Source organism: Apis florea, unplaced genomic scaffold (assembly GCF_048593485.1).
Source record: "Apis florea isolate Af1SG1 unplaced genomic scaffold, ASM4859348v1 contig_3803_pilon, whole genome shotgun sequence".
In the NCBI taxonomy this organism is placed as follows: Eukaryota; Metazoa; Arthropoda; class Insecta; order Hymenoptera; family Apidae; genus Apis; species Apis florea.
Window position 1 is genome coordinate 1790815 of NW_028256864.1, and position 16717 is coordinate 1807531.

The 16717-nt window shown below is 34.1% G+C and overlaps 1 protein-coding gene across 1 annotated transcript in view; it reads right to left on the reverse strand.

The window, feature by feature from the left end:
* Positions 1–6521: 6521 nt before the first annotated feature.
* The window catches only part of Oct-TyrR (Octopamine-Tyramine receptor), an 89197-nt gene continuing 79001 nt past the window's right edge, over positions 6522–16717 (reverse strand). Inside the window, exon 3 of the transcript XR_015295003.1 lies at positions 6522–7141. The gene's annotated coding sequence lies outside the window, so the exon portion shown is untranslated. The remainder of the gene's footprint in view (positions 7142–16717) is intronic.

Consider the following 16717-nt stretch of genomic DNA (forward strand, 5'->3'; position numbering starts at 1 on the left):
TTTCAATCATTTGCCATTACGAAAGAGTTTCGAAGGGTTTATTGATGTCCAATAAATGTTAATGTAATAATATTTATTCTTTTTAATTATATTTAAAGGAGAACATTTAATATAGAATGTTATTTGAAAACGATTGTCATCTTATAATTTTTAAAAAAATATACTTTATTTTAATCTACATGTATTCTTCTTGATAAACTTTCCAATTAAAAATGCACATATAGCAAATTGTCACCAATACAAGTCACTCTAACAGTCTTGGAATAATAAAAAGTATTACAATTACCAATTTCATAAATAAAAACAATGAACAAAATCCATAATAAAACACATTCCTTCCAATTTGTTTTAACAGCTCACGTAGCGTTCAAAAGAATTATACAACTCTCTCTCCAATCTTCATTCCAGCCACGAGGACAGATTATCCTGGAAATTTTTATCATCGCCATTCGTACACGACGAATATGACGAAAATCGATAAATTTTTATTTGAAACCCATGTTTCCCATGGTTGGGACCGAAAAATCACACGTGCATAAAACGTCGCATGAAACGGAAAGATTTATAGTCAGGAGTAAAAATAACACGCGTCCAATTCATTGAGAAAATCGGGACGGACGGTGGAGAGCAGGGAGGAAGAGAGGAGGAGGAGGAGGAGGAGGAGGAGGAGGAGGAGGAGGAGGTATGACCGATCGATTGGTCGTTAAATCTCGAGAGAAATAAGGGGGTGACGCGCGATGTAATTACGAATCTCATCGAGCCTCGAGCCAGGCCGGTATAGATCGATCGGTTATTAATTCGTCGGTAACCTTTTAGCAGGACCGATATCGGAATCGTGAATTTATTGCCGGTGGCGGCGGGCCGCAACAAAGGCGGGACCAATTCAGCTTTGCCAGATTTAACGACATAAATTTATCAGTCGTTCCTTGACTGGCCACCCCTTCCCCTCCTTTCTCCTCCTCCTCTTCCTTTTTTTCGGCCCGAAATAATCGTCGTGTTTGCCCGCGTGGACGCGATTAAATAGCCCGAAAAATCGTGGCCAACCACGAAAATTGGATCATGAAAAAGGTGTAGGGAGTGGAATGAAGAAGGAGGAGGGGGGAGATCGCGAAGTAAACTTTAATTGCCGCGAGTCAGACTACTGATAAAATAAACGGAAAACACGGTGCACAGTTTAAAAGAATTTCGTTTGATGTAATTTCTAGGAAATTAACACCGACACGTAACTCTTTGATCATGATTAAAACGCGAGGATTTTTCCCCCTCTCTACATTTTGGTAAAAGGACGAAACGTTTAGAGATGTGTTTTCGGTTTCTGAAAACAATTAACTATTTATATACTTCTTTTAGGTTTCTTCACAGAGTGAAGAATCTAGAGCGAGCTACTTGAATATCTTAGCTGTTATTGGCGAGAGACACGCAATTTTATGTTTTAAACATGTTTAATTTATAAACAATTCTTTTAAATGGACGCGTATAGATTATACGAAGATCCATTTTTAAGATTCAAGGCTAATAATCTTAAATTATTTATATTTGTATATATTTTATAATTATAGTCAAATTATATACTCGAAGCTATGCAAATACGATCTGAAACATTTTTTTTTTCTAAAACAATCTCAATATTCAAATAACCATTTTTTACGTAACTCATCCTGTAAATTTTGATAAAGAAATTATTGGGGAAACTCGATAACTTTAAGGAAATATTAATTTTTGGTTTGATTGCAAATCTTCTGTATTAAATCATAAAGATACAGATTTTTAACCATATCTCTTTGATCAAAAAGTTCCTCTATATTTTGCGATAAATTTTTGTCAAAGGTATTTGTTCTCAAAGCAGGAATTAACAAACGATTAATATAATATCGGATAATCAGATCGTATACGTATATCCGTAAATTTTGAGTAAACTTCGACGAGAAACCGCTGCGTCGACCGGAAACTGAACGACTCGAGGAAGTTGTTGGTATCAGACGACTGTAAATCTTCGAGAGAGGGTTGATCCTCGGATCCTCGTTTATGTTTCTATACTGGTTGCCGCGTGAATGCCACAGTGAAAGCTTACCTGCTCCGCTACTTCTTCCACCCCCTTCTGTCCCCCTTTCTTCTCCCCTTTCTTCGTCTCCCCCGTTCTCGTGTCTCGGTTTCGTTCGCTTTTTTTTTTTTTTTTTTTTTTTTGTTTTTACACAAAGTATTTCTTTCCCAACAATGCCGGGTACTATACTTAGGCGCCGTATTGTAAATCACAGCCGAGCTTTTTCCACGTATTCGTACGCAAATTGGGGCACCTTGACATGCATATATATATATGTATATATATATATATATATATATATATATATATATATATATATATGTATATATATATATAGATACGTTTGTTGCTTCCCATTCTTCGATTTTCCCGACGTATGATATTGTCTCCGTGGCTGTGCGTCTGTTCGAAGCTAGTTGGATGGAGGAGACAGAAAGAGAAAGTGATAGGTGTGGAGGGATGGAAGAGAAAGACAGAGGTTCTACGGATAAAAATGAAGTCCTTGACGGAACACTCCTCGCCTTCCCGCCTTTCCATCGTCGAATGGATTTTCATTATCAAAACGACATTACTTTGGAGAAAGAGAAAGAGAACTAGTAATTAGAACCTCCTTAAGTCGAATCACATTTGATCTTTGAAGATTCGAAACGATGATATCATCTTTCCCTACTTTCCTCCTGATTAATATTTTTTAATGAAACAAATCGTCTTTTTCTTCATTCTTATATCCGCCGTTTGTTTAAAATTTCAAGATAATTATTTTCGAAACAATATCAATTATCATTCTGAATAGTAGTAAAGACTTGTAAATAATTTTTACTTAAATTGTCGTTCGTTATTACAATAAAAATGTTTCTTCAACGATCGATAGTCGGCTAAATTAAAAAAATTAGATCAAACTTAATGCAAATCATCAAGTCACAACGATTGAATAAATTTTTACTTAATTTCGATTTTAGACGAAATTATTAAACTTAGCATCGATTAATTTATACTCAAGATAGATTCAACGATGATCTTGATATTAAAAAAAAAATCATCATTCTCAAATTTCTACTACATTTTTCACACTGATTTGAAACACCCGTTGAAAAGCGATATTTCACCCCATTTTCATTTTCATTAGCCACAAATTAAACTCGTTTACGTAATATCGAGAATTGATGCAGTACACAAAACGTTTGCCGTTCTCGTTCGCGCGAATTTTCGATAAATAATTTCTCTCGTGATAAGAGAAGAGAGGCAGATAAGAGAGAGAGAGAGAGAGAGAGAGAAAGAAGGACAATCTTGGCGCGTGTCAAGCCAAGCTTCATCGACAGTGCTCATGTGCACTTTCTATGAATATTATATTTCCGATCGGTATCACCCTCCCCCCTCGTTGCTCTAATTGAAATTAATCAAAAATCGCGATCTCGATGAATTTTATTCTCCTTCGTCGTTAAATCGTCGTTCGTTTATTCCACTTTCACTAGTAGTGGAGACTTGTATATGTATGTATATATAATCTTTTTAAACAAGCGTCTCTTCTCGTCCACGATACAGTCGAAATTCAAAGTGCAAAGTGGTATTGCAAAAACCGGCCGCATCACGCGATGAAAGCCAACGAAAAGGATCAAAACGTGTCGATTCTGGAATTTACGACATAGTATGCGGATGACATTTTTCTCGAGTGTCTAGCGAATATCTGAGTTTTCGTATAAAAGCAAATATAGGGGTGATGTTTGTCGAATATGGTATGTGCATTACACTATATGGTAGCACGCTTTTATGAAGGTTACCATTTCGTATTTGGAATTTAAAAGCGAATTAATTGAGATTGCAGTTTGAAAAGATGGATTTTTGTGTGTTTGTATTAGCTGTGAATTTTTATGCAAGCACACATTTTAAATAGATTTTATTATTACATATTGAATGATACATTGTTAACAACAGCAATATGTAATTAAAGAAAATAATGCAAATTCTAAAATGTATTCTGCTTATTCTAAATACGTTTTGTAGCGTGGAATAATTTTTTTTTTTAAATTTATGAATAAGAGATATCAATTTACATCAGAAAATTATGAAAAAATTATTGTATATTACAGATACAAGCTATATAATTTCGTATTTATTTTACATAACAAATATTTTCTACGTGTTTAATCGAATACTTGAACAGATTTTGTTTAAATGCATAAAAATTCCCAGTCTATTATTAAAAAAAAAACATCCGAATATCATCGAATACCGTTCATTTTCGACCATATATTTTGCACGTATCTTAGAATTATTCATAATATTTTAGAATTTTGCAAAGAACAAATACATATATATATATATATATATATATATATACATATATTACTTAGATTTGATCTACCAAGTCAAGAAAATTATCGTTATTTCATTTAGCAAACTTTGTCTCTCTATGAGATCTCCCTTATCTGAATGATTTATGAAAGTCGCATAATTTTAACGGCAACTACTACGGCACGTGTAAAATCAATGAAAAAAAAAAAAAAATATCATATACCGTTGCACGAGGCACGCTCGTTCTACGCATGCTAACAATAATGGAAATAAAGACTGTCATCGTCATCAATTTATTCCCCTCCTCCGCGAAACTGGTTGATCCTCCAGAAATCGCGAATATTGATTTTCTGACGGGGCGATAAAAACTATTTCTCATTTACGCGCCGGGAATATTGGCGAAGAATTTTAACTCCCGCGTAAACTGGAACTTCATTGAGAATGATTAACGAGGCATTGGGCCAAGGGCACGAGAGAACGAACGAACGTACACCTATTTCACGGCGTATCTGTCAGAGGCATGAGCGAAATGGAAACTGCTGTTCGATTGGGTGTTACAGGCCGACTTAAGCGTCGAGGCAGCATAATTTTCGACCGAATCATGCTCGGTAGACCGCCCTGTGGCAACCCCATGAATTCAAAGTATTTAATAATACTGCTCGCCGCCACCTAATTCGATTCACCGAAACGTTTCCCAGTTTCCAGCTGCTCGCCGCAACGATTTACGAGCGTAGAATCAGTTTCGACGTGAACGATCGTTCTCAAGGAACGATATATAAACTTGTGAGTGGATTGGAATCGAGGTGAGGATTTGAGTCGAAGAACTGTAGTTAAAATTTTTATATAGATAAATGAAAATATATATATATGAAAATTTTGATAGGGATTAAGAAAGGGTTATCAAATTTCAACCGAGATACGAGGAGATCTGTAGATAGATCGTCCAGCAGAGTCGTGAATTCATGGAAAAATTTAATAAACCGGTATCAAGGACCAATCAATTCTTGTGCACTTAACGCCGGTAGCTCGACACCGAGGTCGGTATCCAGATAAACTCTAGTTTATCGCTACTTTCATGCTGTAATTCACCATTGTATCGGTAATTTACTGCCCTGTTGCCAAGGTTTCCAAACAACCTCCTGCATTCCTTGTATTTTACGTAATATTTATGCATATATGTATTAGGCTCTTTTTATTGGAATTACATTTTTTTCTTTTTTAGTTGCGACGTTATATCGTAAATTATGTCGTAATAATAAACAGGTAAATTGTCCTTGGCTGGTAAAATTGTACGATAGTGGGTGATTATGCATCTGCAATGATAGATAATTTATTATTTACATCTGTTTTCAAAGCGCTTACCTCTTATTAATTATTCCAAGAATAATTTCTTGATACAAATGTAGATCACTTCAAATAAAAATTAATATTGCACACGGGATATATAAAATTTAAAAGCAGTCTTTTTCGAATGGGAAAATCGAATCGTGATTGAAAATTTTAATTCTGTTAGATTCTTACAGATTCTAATAGAGTAAATTGTTGAGACTTAAAGTTGTATTTAGAATTATTTCTCCATAAATCTGAAAAGTTGATACAAGAGTTATAAATCTTTTAAGATCTGTTATTATTGTATATGTAAAATCTGAATTATCGAGAATTGTTGGAGAAAAATTGTGATTTTTACAATTTCAATATTTATAATTTTTTTCTCATCAAGCAAAATGGAAAATTATTCTATTGAATTTATTTTCTATATTTCTTTCGTCAAAATTTTTCATCCGATAATAATCAAGAATTATATTAAAAAAATTATACTTGTTTGTTATATTTAAATTATGCTGAAAAGAATAAATCTAATAAAAAAAAAAAAGAAGAAGAAAAGGTTATTGAATTATAATTGAAAAGAAACCATCGATCGTGACTATAGACCACGAGTTGTATAGAATTTAACTGAAAACAGTTCTCTTTTTATTAATATTTATACATTTTATTACTTATTTATGCAATTGGGTTTTTTTCAAATAAAAGAATAATAGATTTTTAATATCTTTTGAAAAGAATATTCTATTTTTAATTAAAATGGTGTTTAAAATATTAACTTTACTTTTAGAAATTTTGCCATTTAAAAAATTTTTCAATGAACAAAATAGATTGAACAATTTGTTGAATTAAAAAAAAAATCATAACACCAGTCAAATTATTTATTCCTTTCAATTATTGATTTTTCTATATATAATCGAGCATTGTTGAAATGAAAAACTTTTTTATCAGTCGTTTTATTTATCAAAGTTGCACGTTAGGTATTAAGAAAATAATTTAAAAAAATCATATCTGTTCGTGACATTCCAATTACTTGGAAAAAATACAATAGAAAAAAGAAATGGTTGATCATTGAACTACATTGAATTGTATTGAAAAGGAAATCGGAATCATGGCTATAGACGAGAATTGAATGTTGAATTTAATTAAAAGCAATTCTTATTTTATCCGTATATTAAATATTTTATTAATTAATTAGAATTTTTATCGTTCCAATGAAAAGATCGAATTACGATTGATTGAAAATTTTCAACTATTCTATTATTAAATAATAAGTTTAACAAAACACAATATATCATAAATATATTATAAATAATTGTTGAGCCTTAAAATTGATCGGGATTAGATTGCATTTAAAATTGCATGCATTTTCCTCGCGTAATGTTGGCACAGAATTGGCAAAATGAAAATGTCAAACATTTTCATATACTCTTGAAATTCTTCTCGAGTCATCCACGTGGATCCACGTGTACCAATCAATTAAACCTGGAAAGAAGAATTTTTCATTCGTCGAAATCATAACTTTAAAAAAATATTTCAATAATTTTCTTCGCTGTTCAACTTAGAGAGATTAGAAATAATTATTTTTACCGAATAAAACCCCCCCTCCCCTCCTCTAAATTTCTCCATACACTTCCCGCGACTACGACGAGAAAATAAAATAAAATTTTCTCATCGTGCACACTATTCTCGAATTAAGAGAACAATTTAAAACTCACGCCCCATCACGATATTCCAGCTGCTTTGGAAAAATACAATAATGGGGGGGGGGGGAGGAAAGGAAAGGAAAGGTCGGTCATTGAATTATTGAAAAGGAGCCATCGAGATCGTGGCCACAGACCCCCCGGGGGCGGTTTCAATGGGCATTAAAACAATGGCCGACGCCGGGAACGAAAATGAAAGAGCAGCTTCGCACCTACCCACCTATCTAGATCTCTGGAAGGGAGAAAGTTTCATTAGGGAGACCGCGATGCGAGAAAACGGGGGCAGAAAACCCGTTGCTTTTCTTTCTTCTTCTTCTTCTTCTTCTTCTTTCTCCTTCCGTATCGCGATCTGCACGATTTTCACCAGTTTCGATCGCGTGGCGGCGTAATTCCACTTGGACGATGACTTCGGAAATGTGTTCGAGAAACGTATCGAGATCGGGAGAGGCGTGGATCGGGAGATTGGACGGGAGGCCGGTTCAAAGGGGCACACGAGAGCTCCCTTAAAGAGAACTGAAAGCGAGTTTCTTATCACGAGTTGTTGGTTCGCGCTTGTATTTTTTTTTTTTTTTTTTTTTTTGCGTGAAAAAGTGTAGGTGAGGTGTACAGGCCTGTTTCCTCGAGAACTATTAAGGGCGAACGTTAGAAATAGCCGCTCGTTACTTTAGGGTTTCACGGGGACCCTTTGTGACGAACAGGACTGTTTGCAAGCCCCGAGAGCGGACTGGCATTTGCAATTATCTTTCGGAATTGCAAAGGGGTTTTACAGGGGTACACTCGAGGGAGGTAATTGCAACTGTGTTTCCTGTGTACTTTGTGTTATGCAGAAATACCACGCGTGTACGAGGGCACGGATAACGAGGGGGAAAATATATAGGATCGAAATATATATGTATACACGTTTTATCTGCTCGCGGAGGGGTCGTCCCTTTTGTCGAATTTTTTTCGAATCTTCGTTTCGTTGTTTGTACACGAGACGTTCGTTTTTGCCAAGGAAGATAGAGCGGAAGAATATATATAGCAGGGATTCATAAAGTGGGGAAGTTAAATATAAATTGGGTAGTTTTCAATCGTCCAACGAGACAGAAGTGATTTCCAAACTGGAAAGCTAGGCGGAAAAAAGTGGCCACGCTATGCATAAAACATTAATCAGAGACATTAGCGAGCACTCGGCTCGCGTGGATTTTACAACTTACCTCGATAACGAAGTTTCCTCGGGGGAGCGCTCATGTATTTTTCATTGAACCCGGCACCGGTCATCTCTATGCATATTTCGACTTCATTTTCCCTGTTCTCCTTTCTTTCTGTTTCCCTTCCTGTTTCTCTCTCTTTTTTTCAACGCATGTACACGACGATGTATAAAAATAGATCTCGAAAAAAAAAATGAATTTCAGCAGTTTTATGGAAGAAAATCGCTGAAAACGGAGGAGGGTGAAAAAAACTAGACAGCGGTTTGAGTTGGTCGTGCATAAATATTGGGGTTGGCGGTTGAAAAAATTTTCTTTTCTCGTTAATCTTGTACGTTGGTTAATCGAGAGTAATCGCCGATCGAATGAAATTTTTTGGATGAGAATTTAAAGAAGGCGAAATGAAATCTCGACGAATTAATTTTCGGATGAAACAACGAAAGAGGAGGAAATTGGAGAAGCTCGATTTTGTTCGGATGTTTTTCAATCGAGACGAAAAATTTGATTACAAAGTTTTTAACCGAACGAAAGCAAACGACGATGGAAAGTTTTTTCGGATTGATGGTAATTGTATGGAAAAATAAGGATGATAGATTTGTAAATAAACGCGAAAGCAATTTGTTTAAAAAATGTTTCATCCTTTAACGAGAAGCTTGATGTATTACGCGGATAGGAAATAACATGGATTGTTTTTGCATAATTCGATAATATGTTGATTTGAGGTGCAGATGTAATGAAAAACTGCAGCTAGAGAGAGAGAGAGAGAGAGAGAGAGAGATTCGTTTATGGTAATTTTAAAGAGATTGTTTATAAAATTAATATGGAATAATTAAAACTGGAGAAAACTTGAAATTATTCTTCTATTTAATAATTCCATTATTTGAAAATATTATTTCTTTCATATTTAAATCACGAGCAAATATCATTTATTGTTTATCGAAAATAAAAGATAGAAATTTCAATATAAACATTAAAAATCTTATTTATCTCATCATCACTTCAAAGAAAAGTTCATTTGCAAAATCCTGTATCAATCGACGAAATATTCATTTCTAGTTCAAATATCGTAACGTTATATATTCTTTTCAGCAAAATAATTGAAAAAAACATATATTTCCACGTAATAATTACTATATAATTATAAATAACTCTGTATTTTAATTTTTGGAAAATTTTTTTATATTTGGAAACTATATATATTTGGTTCTTCTTTTTACGATAAATAATAAAACATAATTTATTCTTATTTCGTTTTATCAAAATTTCGAAACAATAACAAGCAATTCTAGTAGAAGCATTTTAACATTATCATCAAAACTTCTACTTATAAATATCTCTATAAGAAAAATAATATATATTTTTCACGAACAAAAGATATTCTGGCAACACGATTGTTCAATTCAAAAATTGTTGTAACAATTGAATTTCTTCCGTTCCGGCTGCACGATCCTCGATCGTTCCAAATATCGTTTCATTCCAAGGATACCGTGCATTTCGTCACTCGTTTGCCAAGCGTGAAACAATCCGCTGTTGCGAAACTTTCGTAATGCACTCGCCCCAAAGGGGCGAGTGAATTTCGACAAACGAGATCCGCGGAATATTATTCCTTAAGTGAAATTCCAGGGCTACAACAAAAGGGGATATTCGAACGAACTTTCGAGTTCGACACGCTATAATAATAATGTCGGGTTCCCTTTATTTCCGTTACAAAAGAAAAGTGAGCGTTGCCCGGCCAACACGCGACCGATCGTGGAACGCGGGTAAACGAAAGGCTCCAATAATTCCGGCGGACGATTTGTCGGCGATTCAGTGCATGCAACGCGCGAAAGGTTAGCTCTCGAGCTCGAATAAAATTGCACGGTAAAGTCCTACCCCTTAAATCTTGCCACGAGTGATTAGACTCGAGTTTTGGATTTAGGGGATGGGAGGGAATGGGCATGAAAGGAACGTGTATCGAAAAATCATCTTTTTCTTTTGCAAAACGATATTTGTTACCTCTTTCTTATTACATCTGAACAGATATTTATTTATGGATTATTTCTTAATATGAGTTTAACGGTTCAGATGGTTCAATTTGTTTGCCAAATTTTATGAATTGTTATACAGATGTTAATACAGATAGAATATAAGAAAAGGTATAAACAAAATAATAGAAAAGAAGTTCAATAAAATCTTTTGGCAATCGAAAAATATTTATACTCTCTCTAAATATCAAAATAAAAAAGTCAATTTAGATTAATTGATAACCTAATATATACGACGACAAGATAAATATTTTCAATGCAATAATTACCTAATAATTATAACAACGTTATTCTCTTTTTTTATTACACCTTTCATAAATGTCAACCAATTCATAAAAGAGGCAAAATAATACACGTTTCTAAAAAAAAAAAAAAGAAAAAACACGTAATTGTAGAAAGAGATTAATAGTATCTCCAGTACATTTATAACCACGGACAATTAACCTTTTTTTAATGTCAGCAATTAGAAGTAAAATGGTGTTTTAAAAATGGTGCCCCTCTCCTTCGATAACCGACTTCGATACCCTGAGAACGAGGGTGACGATGTAATGTAATATTTATCAAACGATCGTTTTTGAAACGATAACGAGACACGATAAGATTGCTTTTCATGGGACGAGATTATTCAAATCAGATTATTAATAATGGCGGGGCGAATACCGCGTTGCTCCCTGAAGGGGGATTACGTTCTATTGTCTCGTTGTCGCGATTATTACGCGCGTGCGGATTTTCAAATACCTGGGTAATACGTGGGCGGCATTGAATCGTGGCCAACCCTCGAATTCGTTTATATAGGATATACAATCGACGTTCACCGTTTGCACTCGGAATGTCGGGTATTGTGTGGTGTAAATTAATCTTGATACGTGGAGAGGAATTTTTTTTTTTTTGGGGGGGGGGGGGAAAGCCACGTTTTAATATAAAGAACATAGTGGAAAAATAGAAAACAACTGCAAAGAATTGGGGATTCTTCGACAATGAAATTACCGATGATCAGGAATTAATATTTAGCGAACGAATATGAATGAATAATATCTTGATAACATATATTGCGTTGGTGTATTCGTGGAACGCAGTTGGAGGATCGATATTTTAGATTTAAGTAGATGTTGAAGGCAGAAAGAAAGAAAAATGATATACAAAAATTGATCGATTAAGATCGATTATTCGTTATATTTATAGTTACAAGCAATTTAATTTTTCGTTGGATTAAAGGAGATGTCTCTATCTTGTGTCTGTCTCATCTAAGACGAACTTAAATTGCTTACAACTCTGGATAAGTAAGCTTCTACTATTTAATTATGTCAAATTAAAGTGACTTTTTACGCTATTCAATACAAATTTTTTAACCAACCAAATTATTTCTACAATATAAATTTTATAAAAAAAAAAAGAAACCTACTCTTTGTTCTCGGTGGAATTGAAATTTCAAAAATAACACATCGTAAAATATCACGGAAATGGAAATGGAAATGCAAACCTCGTTTATATCTCTCGCTCATATTAAACCCAAAATTGTACAATTTTTATTCTTAAATTTGGCAGGGTAGAACGTTTTAAAAAAACGTTTCTGAGTGCAAACGGTTAAAACTTGGATAAAAAAAAAAAAAAAGGAAATCATAAAGTAAAAACAATAATTCGTCACGATCACTCTGTGGATGGACAGAGCGGGAAAAGAGTGAAACGAACTCGATGAACGTTTACTTTTGCCGGCGAGATGTACCGTGTACAAACACCGCAAAAGTCGCAAACTTTGGTGCGGATAAAGCACAGCCTGATTTTATCCCTCAACGAGAAGCTTTGGCAACCGTACTACACTATACTTTAGTTTTGATTTTTCCTACAATAATTCTGTGTGCACGTAGACGAGCTCGAGAGAATGGAGGTGCTTTCAGGAGATTAATCACATCCGAAAAAAAGGACATTCTACATTTTACTGCTACATATTGGTGTGATGCGTGTGCGTGTGTATTTATGGATATATATATATATAATTTCGTTTTTTCTCGTTCTGATTTTTTATTTCCTTCTCATTTTTCATTCGCACGAGAGACGCGTGGAATTTCGACAGGGAACCATTGTTCTAAATGGATAATAAGCGCGTTTTTTATTTATTTTTATTTTTTTTTTCTCAGCTATTTTTTAATCTTTCAAGGAGAGAGCGTGTAATTAAGATTAGAAATGGAAGAGAAGTGATTAAAAATATTTATGCCTTGACGGTGGATAGAAGATGTAACACGTTCATTCTCCAGGCATGAATTTACGGTTTAAAGATGTACTATTGTTCACGAGTATTCAACACTTTTAAATAGATTTCTTGTGGTGATATTTCAATTTTGCGAGAGTATAAAAAATGATGGATTATTTAGTAATTTTTCATTTCAATCGATAAATTAGGGATTAATATCCTGTGATGAAATACTTACCGATAATGTATAGAATTAAGTTGACTCTCAAACGACATAAATAGTAAGATCAACTTCTTGAGAATTTATATAAAAATTTATAAGATCTCTGTATAATATTGAAAGTTATATTTTGTACATATACTATGTATTTATACGTGTATATCTAAAATTACGTACATATATTCTTATATTAATAGAAAATCTTAATAAATTAACAAATTCATGTAGAAATTGTGTGCCTATAAATGAAATATAATTTGGTATAGATGACTTTAAAAAAGAAGAAGAAAACAGTGTTGTGTTCGAGAATCAACTTGACTGTATAAAAATCTTCTATATTCAAAAATTGGATGAATAAATTAAAACTGGAACGAAACTTGCATAAATCAAATAATAATTTAGGAAGATTTGACAAATTATCCCAATTGAATTGAATCCCAATTTCGTTATTATGTATTTCACATTACACATAACATGTAATAATTATAAAAAATAAAATTAAAATACATCTCAAATAGATGATACCGAGTAATCATTCTCGAGACGAACACATTATAATATATCATGATGGGCAGATAAATAAATAAATAATAAATGTTCATCATTGCTCGTGATAATGAATGATACACCGGCGAAAGTTTAATTCGATTGGTGCGAAATAAACGTAAATTATTATTAGAAAAAGACAGGGTTGCGAAAGAAAGAGATGGCAAATTAAATTTCAAGACTTGTCACACTTGGCGTGTTTGTTTAAGGATCACGAACTGAAACGAAAGTTTAAAAGTCGCGAAATTGGACCGAGAGCCGCATAGGTGGTGGTATTTGTGCACGGTTAATCCACGAGAAACGTGAAATACGAAATATGGAAATCAGATATGCGGTACTTTCGGCTTGAAAATAATTAAAGTGATTCACCGCGAAGGGCACTTTGCGATATTGGAGCTTCATGGATGACATACAGAGTGGTATACACGGTCGAGAAGTAACGAATTTCGTGCGAAGTTGAAAATTCTCGTCTGGTTTTCCTTTTTATTATTTCCTTCTCTCGTTTTTCTCTTTTCTCTTTCCTTCATCTTTTTTCTCCCTCTCTCTCCCCCTCTCTCTCTCTCTCTCTCTTCGAATTAAGAGCAAACACATAACGAAGATTGAATAGGGGTGAAACGTTTAAAAAATCGCAAGAATGGTTCCGTGTGGAAATTCCACTGCATCTTTCGCAATAGTAGATCGACACAGATTTTTTTCGCTTCTGGTTTAACAAGGTTTCCTCGCGTCAGAGAAGAGGATCGACAGTCGTTTCGACAGATTTTTACCATTCATACACTGCGCTCTCCACATTCGTACACGAATGCATTTGGTTTTGAATTGTTCATCAATTTTATTTTAATATTTACACTTTATTATTTACTCAAGCGGCAGGCTCACATGAACACTCGATGGTCCGTGCTTCCGGGACGCGACCGGAGCGTTTCCTCTCCCTTCCCTCTTAAATTAAACTAGGTGAATTCGATTCGTTATACGACCGATAATTTGTTGTTTATTTACATCAATGAATGAAGGGACGTTTTTTAAAAAAAAAAAAACATGAGCGTACGTTACAGTTACTTCTAAAATTATTTTTGGTTTTATGAAATAAAGAAAGCCATTTGTAGAGCAACAAAAATTTGCAGTATGCTGAAATATAATGTGCAGATATCAAACAATAAAAAGTTTTCGATTTAATATTCTTAAAGAAGAGTAAAGAAAAGAAATGAATTTATTACAGAATTATTTGTTTTTTTATTTAACATTTTAAAAATAACTGTTTCTCATTCGTCTATTAGAAAATTTCTTTAAATTATTTATCTTGTCGTTGTTGTTTCTTGCCAATTTTCAGATCCGTTCTCATTTTCTCAGATATCACTTTTTCCATGATGATTCGTTTCGTGAACTTTGCGAATTTTCTTTTTCAACGTATGTACACAGAGATTATGATCGGAGCAAATGTGGATACACGCGCTCCGAAATTGACTGACTCGCGTTGGAAATGGATTCCAGTTCGATTGTTCGAGTAATATTCGTGGTTAATATCGATCGATAGCCTCGAGTAGGAGAAGAAAATTCTCTCTTCTCAAATTAACGAACAACATCCGGTAATGAACCGGATGGATTGCGAGGATCATCAACCGAAATTCAAAACAAATTTTCGCCCGTTGAGAGAAGGTTTCGGGCAAGGTTTCTGAAATTTTTTTATACCAACAAAGTTGAAACACGGGGGGGACGGGGTTTAACCTCGTTAACGATTTATTTCGCCATCCATGCTCGCGCGTGGATATTTAATTAACATCAAAAAGCCGAAAATAAAAATATTTCCCCCATTTGATATGAAAAAGTGCACGCGTTTGTCGTTTCCAGGCTAATTTTTGTATATATAACGAACGAGGCGACATCTATTTTCGAGGATATCTTTCTTTTCTTTCTTTTTCTTCTTTTTTTTTTTTTTTTTTTTTTACGAACGCACAAAACGAATGCAACCGATGGTTAAAAACGTATATGTAACAATCTTAAATTATTTCGCTGGCTCACTGTCCACTTTTAACGAACACGGACGAGGGGATAAATTAGAAGACAAATCTTTTCAAATTAACATCCTCGTTGACATGTTCAAACATCCCCGAAAATTTGGTCGCGCGTTCAATCTATATAAATTCGTTCGGAGAGGGAAGCTCCAGGCCGCGGGACTCGAGCTCCTGTATTGCTATACTTGTAAATCACAACCAATGGAGTATTAGTTCGATATAACTAGATGTGTATATATAATATATATATATATATAATATATTTATGTATATGTTATACGTATCTAGCGTAGTGTTTTCTCTCGATTTGGGCGACCAGGCCCAATTTTTTTTTTTTTTCTTTTTTTTTCTCCTTTTTACGTAATAATTCATATTATCGTTATAATATAATAATCGTCGTCAGCGTTTCGCGGATCAATCTGCAATTATGTACTTCGTTTTCCTTTTTTCTTTTTTTTTGACGATAAACGACTATAAAAAACAGCAGCGCGGGAAAAGCCCGCGAATTTCGGACAGAATTTCTCAAAAATATCTCGACTCTGTATACTTTGCAAAGTATACAAAAAAAGAAAAGGAGGATATATAGATAGGATAGAGGAAAAGAGGAATGGAAGAGAGAGAGAGAGAGAGAGAGAGAGAGAGAGAGAGAGAGAGAGAGAGAGAGATGGAAAAATGGATGAAGTAATTAATTCGTCGATCCGCGAAACGATTGCTCGAAAATCAACCTGCTAATATGGATGTATGTAAGTAAATGTAATGGTTTAATGTATAATATATCATGTAGTACAATAATATCTCTACGCACTGCCGAACTTCCCATCCAAGAACGATCGAGAGAGGAGTTCAACAATCGTTCAAACGCAACCTCGATAAAACTTTTCAAACTAGATACGTTACACTTTTGTACACTTGAGAAAAGAATCGTGTGGAAAAAAAATCGTGTAGAAAGTAATTGGAACGCATACAAGCAACGTATTATACAGGGGACGGACTTTAATCTTCCTCGACCGAGGAAAGAAGCACATCGTTTGTATCGAATTAGCCGAGGACGTGGAAAGATGATTAAATTAGAGAATGTTATAGAATGGTAATAATGACGCAAAGATAAAAAGGAAGAAGAAACAGAAGGGAAGGAAAATTTGAAGAGGGGATAATTCAAAATTTCGCGCCGATCGTTCGATTAC